The sequence below is a fragment of the Kogia breviceps genome, chromosome 8 (assembly GCF_026419965.1).
Source record: "Kogia breviceps isolate mKogBre1 chromosome 8, mKogBre1 haplotype 1, whole genome shotgun sequence".
Classification (NCBI taxonomy): Eukaryota; Metazoa; Chordata; class Mammalia; order Artiodactyla; family Physeteridae; genus Kogia; species Kogia breviceps.
This window is the reverse complement of record NC_081317.1, coordinates 102,697,628-102,707,427: the sequence shown is the minus strand read 5'-3', so window position 1 is coordinate 102,707,427 and position 9,800 is coordinate 102,697,628. Positions and strand designations below refer to the sequence as shown.

Below are 9,800 nucleotides of genomic sequence, written 5' to 3'. Positions count from 1 at the left end.
ATTAAAAACCTGCTAGCCCCCAGATGAGACTTTCTCCTAGGTAATCAGGATCTGTGTTAGTTGCCTGGGGCTGCCACAAACTGGGTGGCTTAAAGTAACAGAAATTTGTCATCTCACAGTTCTGGAGACCAGAACTCCAAAATGAAGATGTCAGCGGGGCCGTGATCTCTCTGAAACTGTAGGGGAGAATCCTACCTTGCTTCTTATAGCTTCTGGTGGGTTGGCTGGCAAACCCTGCCGTTCCTTGGTCTGTAGCTGCATCCCTCCAATCTCTGCCTTTGTTGTTGCATGGTCTCCTCCCTGGGTCTCTATCTCCCACGGCCATGGTCTGATAAGGACAACAGTCATGTTGGATGGGGGTCCACCCTACTTCCGTATGACCTCATGTTAACTAACTACATCTGCCACAACCCCATTTCCAAATCAGGTCACGTTCTGAGTTCCCGAGGATTGGGACTTCAGCGTATCGTTTTTCGGGAGGCACAATTCTTCCCATAACAGGGTCTTTGAAAGAGAAGCGAAAAAACTTTTTCATCGTGTGGTCAAAGCTGTTGGATGCCTGTCCGAGGGCCCGCAGTGGGACCTGACCCACCTGTGGAGAAGGGGTACATTAAGGGGATGGGAAGGCTGTGAGGTGCCCCCCTGCTTCTCCTTCTAGGCTAAGGAGCATGGGATCCCCTTAGCTCTCAGGAGCAGCTGGTGTTCTTGAGGCCTGAATGGGCCTTTGATAAGTCAGCTCTGGGGCCACTAGGTGCCCCAGGGTTGGGGTGAGCGTATTTACCGAGGACTCCCAGCCACCCCTTCCTCAGCCCCGTGGATCCAAGATCAGCCTCATAGAAACCTCCCTGCAAGCAGCCAGCATTTACTGAGATCCCATTGAGTGCAAAGCCGTGCGGGGTTCCCGGATGTTGCCCTGGCGTGGCTGGTCTCATGGGCCGCCCACAGGCAGCCCAAGGCAGAAAGACAGTGGAAAGGGCCAAGCGGGTGGGTGAGGTAGGTGGGGGTAGGAGGGGTAGAAGCTGTGGCTTCTAGGATGGAGAGGCAGCTGCAGGCCCAGGGTGAGTTTTTCAGAGACATGGGTGGGAGATCTCTCTTGGGTACCACCGTGCGTGGAAGTGGAGAAATCTCCGAAGCTCTACGGAGTAGGGGAAGGGGAGACAGCTGCTCCAGCAGGTGGTGACAGTGCTAAGGAGAAAAAGCAGGCTAAGAGGACCGGGAAGGGGATTCCTGGCAGAGGAAGCATCAGGCCTAGAGGCTGGAGGGGAGCAGCAGAGGCCAGCGGGGCTGGAGCAGAGCGGGTGGGAAGAGAGACGCAGGAAAGGAAGGGAAGAGGCGTGGGGAGGTGAGGGTGGCTGCCAGGTCTTGGGGAGGGGGCGGGGGTCTGGTGATTCCATGTAGGTGAAGATGGTTTTTTCTTTTTTGCGGTACGGGGGCCTCTCGCTGTTGTGGCCTCTCCCGTTGCGGAGCACAGGCTCCGGACGCGCAGGCTCAGCGGCCATGGCTCACGGGCCCAGCCGCTCTGCTGCATGTGGGATCTTCCCGGACCGGGGCACGAACCCATGTCCGCTGCATCGGCAGGCGGATTCTCAACCACTGAGCCACCAGGGAAGCCCTGAAGATGTTGTATTTTATCCTAAGTGTCCAGGCAGAATTTTGAGCAGAGAAGTCAGTCATAGCACCTAATTTCAAACAGATCACCCCGCTGCTGTGCTGAGAATAGACTCTGAGAAGCAAGAGGAGAAGCAGAGAGGAGCTCGAGCAGTAAGTAACACAGACGAGGTGATGCTGGTTTCCACCAGGGTGATGGTAGGAAGGTGATGGTGAGTGGGGAGAAATGACCAGATTCTGGATAGTCTTTAAAAGTAGGTCCATGGCTTCCCTGGTGGTGCAGTGGTTGAGAGTCTGCCTGCCGATGGCAGGGGACACGGGTTCGTGCCCCGGTCCGGGAAGATCCCAGGTGCCGCGGAGCCCCTGGGCCCGTGAGCCATGGCCGCCGAGCCTGCACGTCCGGAGCCTGTGCTCCGCAACGGGAGAGGCCACAGCAGTGAGAGGCCAGCGTACCGAAAAAAAAAAAAAAAAAAAAAAAAAAAAAAAATATATATATATATATATATATATATATATATATATATATATTTACGACAACTTATGGTCCCATTATCAGTATGTGAGTGTTCATTTCATTATGCCTTCTCTAGCACTGGGTGTTCCTTCTTGTTAGAAAACAAAATCAAAACCAAAACCTTAATTTTAAGAAAAAGTTCTATTGGGCTTCCCTGGTGGCACAGTGGTTGAGAGTCCGCCTGCCGATGCGGGGGACGTGGGTTCGTGCCCCGGTCTGGGAGGATCCCGCGTGCCGCGGAGCGGCTGGGCCCGTGAGCCATGGCCGCTGAGCCTGCGCGTCCCGAGCCTGTGCTCCGCAACGGGAGAGGCCGCAACAGTGAGAGGCTCGCGTACCGCAAAAAAAAAAAAAAAAAAAGTAGGTCCAGTGAGATTTCCTGATTGGATGAGTGTTGAGAGAGAGGTGTCAAGGTGGACTCCAAGGTGTTTGGCCTGAGCTGCTGGGAGCATGGAGTTGCTGTTTACTGAGGTGGAGACGGCTGCAGCACGTGTGGGTCTGGAAGGAAAATCAAGGGTTCCTAGTGAGGTGGGTTAAGGTGAAGATGGGACTTTCACGTGAAGATGGCGGGTGGACAGGTGCAGATATGAGGCAGGAACTTAGGGGAGAGTCTGGGCTGAAGATGGAAATGTATGGGTTAGTTCGTAGAACGTAGATGGTATTTTAAAGCCGTGAGACACAACGAGCTCATTCTGAAGCGAGTGTTTGGAAAAAAGATAAGAAGGCGAAGGATTGATCTCTGGGGCACTGCAATCAGTAAGGCTATGAGGACTGATCAGCAAAGACAGCAGAGACGGGCAGTTAGGGAGGTGAGAGAAGCACCCGGAGAGAGAGTGGTCGTCATGGAAGCCGTGGGAAGCCAGTGTTTTGAGGAGGAGGGGTGGTCCATCAGTTCATCAAGTGTTGCTGATGGGTAGGTCACTGTCACAGGAGGGCAGGCGGAGAGAGGCAGGCTGGCAGATCCCGTGGTGGGAGCCCTTGGAACTCTCTCCTGGTTGCTTCTCTTTCCTCAGTGAAATGAGAATCACGGCTGAGGGTGAGGGGTAGGGAGGAGGTGTTGGAAGTTTGAGGAGAGGAGAGAAAGTGGACTCAGGAAACGTAACAATCGCACCAAGGGCCGCCTTGACTGGTGGCCACTCCAGAATTTCTATATTTGAAGGATGTAGGAGATGTAGAGCTAGTCAGAAGGGGAGCTTTACAGTGAACCTGCAAAGCACCCCCATAAGGCTGAGAAACTTCAATCATCCAGGTCAAAGGGAAGGGGAGCTGAAGGGGGAGAAAAGTAAGGCCAACACCTGAGGACCCCCGGTTGGTCCTACATAAGCAGGGGAAGGGGAGGGAGAGCCTTCTAGGCCAGCTGAACCTTACAGCTGAGATACAAGCCATTCCCTCTGTCACTAGCTGTTTGCAGCCACCAGAAATACAGCCAGTGGGATGAGAAGGAAGAGGCAGGACTAGGCAGGAGGGCACCAGGTGATGTGGTGGCCACGTCCCCTCATCTGTCAGGACAGGAAACTCCTGGGACCCCTTCTTCTTGCTCCCACCCTTCTCAAAGTGCCAGGTCAGACATTTAGGTAGGTTTCTCTAAGAGTATAACCTGCATCTCTATTTTTTAATTTTTATTTTATTTTATTGAAGTATAGTTGATTTACAGTGTTGTGGACCTGCATCTCTAAAGTACCTTGGCTAATTAAACGCACACACACACACACACACACACACACACACACAAGTTCAGACATCAAACTAGTCATCTTGGGCCGTGAACTTCTTGCAGAGATGTTGCCATGACACAACATATTCCTGGAACTCCTTTTTGGGAAATCCAACTTAGTATGTGACACACTGTTCTCTCTTCTCTGTGGGGGTCACTCTTTGCACTTCAAGGGTAGATTTGATTTCTGGAAACAGCCTGAAGTAATTTAGGCCAAGTGTGATGGCTAAAATTGGGGATTGGAGTTTTGCAGCCACTGATGAGGTTTGATAACGGATAGAATAAAACTAGCTTTGTCTTGTTTAAAAAGGGACACTACTTCTTTTCCAGGATTTAATGAGGTATAGTGGTAAAGTGCCTGCTGTAGTTTTTGATCCATAACAGGTGTTGCATAATTGGTAATTATTAATATTCCTAAAACAGAGATCCTGAAATGAATTGTTGAAATAAGCGATTCATCCACAAGGTGATGGCTTTGAAGGGACAGACTTTATCTAGAATGATGAATTTTGCTACGTCAGTTAAAAAAGCATAATTCTGTAATCTTATCTGTTAATTTCTTTATCAGCCTTGCGAGTCGGAGGATAGAGGGCTCCATGTCAGAGAAAAGAGCAGCTGGAGGAGATCATGGGGAGATGAATAATGCTGACCCCTTGGTCACCCCTTAGGACCGCCGTAGTCTTTTGGTAGTTCCTGGTTAACCAGCACTAGACACAGTGGGTCATCAGGTACTAAGGAGGTCAAGTGTGTTCTCCCCTCCCCCACTGGTGTCCTCAACGCTTCTCTGCTGGTTTGCTGATGCCAGGGAGAAACTCTAGGATGAGCAATTCTTGTCTTTGGCTTAAACTTTCAATCCTTCAGTACAAGAGCAAATAATCAGGAATAAGATAGCATGGGAGTAACTTACAGCTTTGTGTGGAGGAGGATACGAACTCCTTTCCTGAGACCAAGTGTTGACAGTGGGAGAGGAGAGACAACGGAAGGACCACAGATCTTTTTGCAGAAGGGGTGGGGAAGGAGGAGGCATCACCGAGCCACACTTGCGCTGTGCTTCCCTCTCCAAGGGGCATACAAGGAAGCCTCCCAGCCTGGAGCTGTGCATGGTGAAGTCTCCCAGTGCCCCCTTGCTGCCACGGGGAACAACAGAAAGTCCTAGCCCTTGTCTGGACTCTGTCCTAGCCAGGCCGGCAACTTTGGCTCTGCTCTCTCTCTGGACTTCAGTTTCCCATGAAACAAAATGGTGACTTGGGACTATAACAGTGTTTCCTAGCCTTTTTGTTGTTTTTTGTTTGTTTGTTTTGTTTTTGGCCATGCCGTGTGGCTCGCAGGATCTTAGTTCCCTGACCAGGGATTGAACCTGGACCACGGCAGTGAAAGCGCCGAGTCCTAACCACTGGACCACCAGGGAATTCCCTCCTAGCCTTTTTGTTTTATAACCTCAATCTGCAGTAAAAAATACGTTTTACATTGAGACCCAGTATATGTATTCATATTGTGTGTGTATATGAGGATGGAGATATATTTATCTATCATCTCTCTCTGTCCGTCTATCTCTATATCTCTCCTATTGTTCTGTTTCTCTGGAGAACCTTGATGAATATATATATATATATATATATATATATATATACACATGCACATATACATTTGTGTTTATATATATGTGTGCACTTTTCTCTATCATCTATCTATGTATCTATCTACCTATCATCTATCTATCTAACTGGACAAAAATTATAAGACTTGCAGTTTGAAAAACATGAGAGTAGGTGGTCGATAATGCTCTTTCCAGTTTTGCTATTTTAAGATTATTTCTAAGCCAGTCATTGCTTGGTGGGTTGAATATGCAGCAGCAGGTTACAGGGATTTGTCTATGTAGAGCCGTTAGTACGGAGTACATCTCATGGTAACCCCTGTGACTGTCAATTGTTACTTTTTTTTTTTTTGCGTTACGCGGGCCTTTCACTGCTGTGGCCTCTCCCGTTGCGGAGCACAGGCTCCGGACGCGCAGGCTCAGCGGCCATGGCTCACGGGCCCAGCCGCTCCGCGGCATGTGGGATCTTCCCGGACCGGGGCACGAACCCGTGTCCCCTGCATCGGCAGGCGGACTCTCAACCACTGCGCCACCAGGGAAGCCCTCAATTGTTAACTTTTGCTCTCATTACCAGCATTGGCGTCAGCAACTTGAAGCCCACCTCACTTCTCTCCCTTTGGCTTTTCCTTATAGGTACTTCTCATTTCCTGTTGTATCCTGTAATTTTTGATTTCCCTTTATTAAGGGAAGCTTTATTAAGGTGTAATTTACAAATAAAATTGTAATATATTTAAAGTGTACAATGTGATGATCTGATATATGTATACATTGTGAAATGATTCCCATAGTCAAGTTAATTAACACACAGCATCTCACATAGTTACCTTTTTTTTTGGTTTGGTGAGAATGCTTAATATCTACTCTTTTAGCAGATTTCAAGTGCACAATGCAGTATTGTTAACTGTAGTCACCACGTGTACATTAGATGATCAGAACTTATTCATCTTATTACTGAAAGCTCGTACCCTTTTACCAACCTTTCCCCATTTCCTGACTCCCCAGCCCCTGGCAACCACCATTCTACTCTGTTTCTCTGAGTTCTGTCTTTTTTTTTTTTAAATTCCACATGTAAGTGATATCATACAGTATTTGTATTTCTCTGCTTATTTCACTTAGCGTAATGCCTCCAGGTCCATCTGTATTGTTGCAAATGGCAGGATTACCTTATTTTTTAAGGCTGAGTAATAGTCCATTGTATATATATACTACATCTTTTTAAAAAAATCTTTATTGGAGTATAATTGCTTTATAATGGTGTGTTAGTTTCTGCTTTATAACAAAGTGAATCAGTTATACATATACATATGTTCCCATATCTCTTCCCTCTTGCGTCTCTCTCCCACCCTCCCTATCCCACCCCTCTAGGTGGTCACAAAGCACCGAGCTAATCTCCCTGTGCTATGTGGCTGCTTCCCACTAGCTATTTATTTTACGTTTGGTATATATATATATACTACATCTTTATCCATTCATCTGTCAATGGAGGCTTGGGTTGTATCTATATCTTGGCTATTGTAAATAATACTGCAATGAACATGGGAATGCAGATCATTTCTTTAGTGCTTTTTTGCAGGAATTCTTTGATGTCTAAGCTTGAATCGTGTTCCTACAGAGAGGGTCTGTGTGTTGGCTTTTTTCCAGCAAAACCGCTTTAAAATAATTTTTTTGTTGTGACGCTTCACAGCTGGTACCAGTTTCACCCCAAATCCACGTCAGGGCCATTTTTGAATGAGGAGTTACCAGGGGAGACTCTCCCCAGTGCAGAGATGGGCAGGTATCCCCACCATATCCAGGTGTGGGGTAGGTTTATTTAGGGTGTAGAGGTGTTCTGGTTTTGTGACAGCATCGCTCATCTGCTTTCCACTCTTCTTGAGCCCATTTTATCTCTTGAGCGACTCCCCTTCATGTTGATCCATTAAAACCCGAGCTCTAGGTCAGCAGGGATCATCTGATCCCCCCTCACCACACCCTGGGCTTTAGTGGGCACTTACCTCTTGAGATGGGGCTTTCTGATAATTGTTGACCTTTGGGGATTTTTCTTTTCCCCCAGCTCAGCTATGCATTTACAACATTAATTGATTTTTAGTTATCGTATTTTTGGTGTTCTTTACTGGGAGAATTTCCTGGATATCTAGACTGTCGTATTACCTGAAATGAAAGGTTCTAATGGTACTTCTCAACAGAGAAATCCTGCACCTCTCTTACAACATGGAAGGAAGGATGCAGATCTGGGGTTTGTGAAGCAGTACGTCCACCAGATGGCTGGGGTGTGGTGGGGCAGTGGAGTAAACTGGGCAATTTGAAGGAGCACCTCGATTAAGAGCATAGCTTCTTGAATTCCTGGTTACTTATTAACTATGACAGTCAACTTGGACACTTATGCACTGGCTGACAGCTTAACCTCTGAATTCTCATCTGTGTATTGGAGGTAAGATTTGGTGCCACCTGATATTTAGAAGATTAAGTGCTCTTGAGCATCTAGCATGGTGCCTGGCATGTACCAAGTATTCAATAAACATTGGCTGTGATTGTTTTATTTCTCTTCTTCTTTGGCTGCCTGGTGGCCATGGTACTTCCCATCATCTGAAAAGGCTCTGTTCTCTGCACTGGGAGCCCGGGGACCCGGGTCACTGTCTAGCTGTGCGAATTGGGGCGTGTCACTCCTTCTTTCTGTTCTCTCACATGTAAACATTTTTCTCATCTGTGAGATGAGGGGGTGGATGAAGTGATTTCTAAGGATCTTCTCACCCTCACAGTCTGTGATTCAAGTAAGAATGGGGTGAAAAGCAAAATGTACCCCTGAAAACACAGCATTTTTCCAGGCAGCCCTCAGTGTATTAACAGACTGTACTTCCCAGAGCTGATCTGTAAAAGTCGGAGGTTTGGAATTTGGCACTTTTTCCCCATAGGAATAGTTTTTAAGTGGTGGTTAGCTTCCTGAGCTAGCTCATAAAACCCAGCTTAATCCACCATGAAGCAGAAACACTGCGCATTTGCATTGGAAATGGTAGAAAACAATACTGCCACAATACTAGTAATTAAACAAAACAGAAAAACAATTCCACTGAATAAGAACTCTTTTATTTATCTAGAATCCTGGTGCTTGAGGGAAGCTGGTTAATTTAGACGAGGAGGAGATCTATGGAAATGTATTGAGGAGAGTCTGCAAAGCTTCTTGTGGGCACTCTCGAGGGATTGGGGCTAATGGTACAAGTTCTTTAAATGTCTGATTTCGGTGAAAAATTCAAGGATTTCTCCTGTACCACTTTATCTTCTCCTTGAGATAGCATTGACCTAAGTCCTCTCACGTCTAACAGTCGTTGTAACCATTAGGCCTTGGCAGGTAGAGAGGGAGAGAGAAGAAAGGAAAACAGGAGACAAGAATTATCCCAGCATCGCAAGCTGCTGACCTTCTGGCATGTGCTGTTGGGCCTGTGTCATGCTGTCCCATATAATAATTATTTATCTGGTTTTTTTTTTTTTTTTTTTTTTTGCGGTACGCGGGCCTCTCACTGTTGTGGCCTCTCCCGTTGTGGAGCACAGGCTCCGGATGCGCAGGCTCAGCGGCCATGGCTCACGGGCTTAGTTGCTCCGCGGCATGTGGGATCTTCCCGGACCAGGGCACGAACCCGTGTCTCCTGCATCGGCAGGCGGATTCTCAACCACTGCGCCACCAGGGAAGCCCTATTTATCTGTTTTTTAAAATTTTATTTTTCCATCTTTATTGAGGTATAATTGACAAAGAAAAACTGTATACATTTAAGGTGTATGACGATGTTTTGATATAGTATACATTGTAAAATGATCACCACAGTCAAGGTCATTAACATATTCATCCCCTTGTATAGTTACCTCTTTTTCTGTGTGTGGTGAGAACACTTAAGATCTACCCCCTTAGCAAATTTCAGGTATACAGTACAGTAGCCATATAGCATTTTAAAGCTTAAAAGAATTACTTGCCAGCATATTAAAATGTCATTAAAAAACATCCAGATTTCTGGCGATGGGAAGCCCTAGCAACCTGGACCTGTGGCACTAAACTTCCACAGGGTGACAGTAGGCTGTTGCTTACCCACTAGGTCTTCTTCACTTAGTGAAGGTATTTTCTGGTTAGACCCTGTAGGCGTTTGAGTTTGAAAACCCCAAGTGATGTACTTTAATAAGAGGAAGGGGATTAAAAAGAATGTGTGTGTAGTTGCATGGAAGAGATGATCTGAGACGGAGTCAACTGACAGAAGTAATAAAAGAGAAAAAGAGAAAAGGGAGGTGAGTCACGCCATCATCAGGAAGAGTCAGACAGTTCCTCCTGTGGCCACCAGGTGGCCTCGCAGCTGCAGCACTGCTTCGTGGCTGTTTTAGGGGACTTCTGATTG

General features: G+C 47.1%; 1 non-coding gene across 1 annotated transcript; it reads right to left on the bottom strand.

Annotated features, from left to right (window-relative positions):
• Positions 1–5,169: 5,169 nt before the first annotated feature.
• On the bottom strand, positions 5,170–5,241 carry TRNAE-UUC (transfer RNA glutamic acid (anticodon UUC)). The gene has a single exon. It is a non-coding gene; the product is annotated as a tRNA-Glu (tRNA).
• Between the last annotated feature and the right edge of the window lie 4,559 nt (positions 5,242–9,800).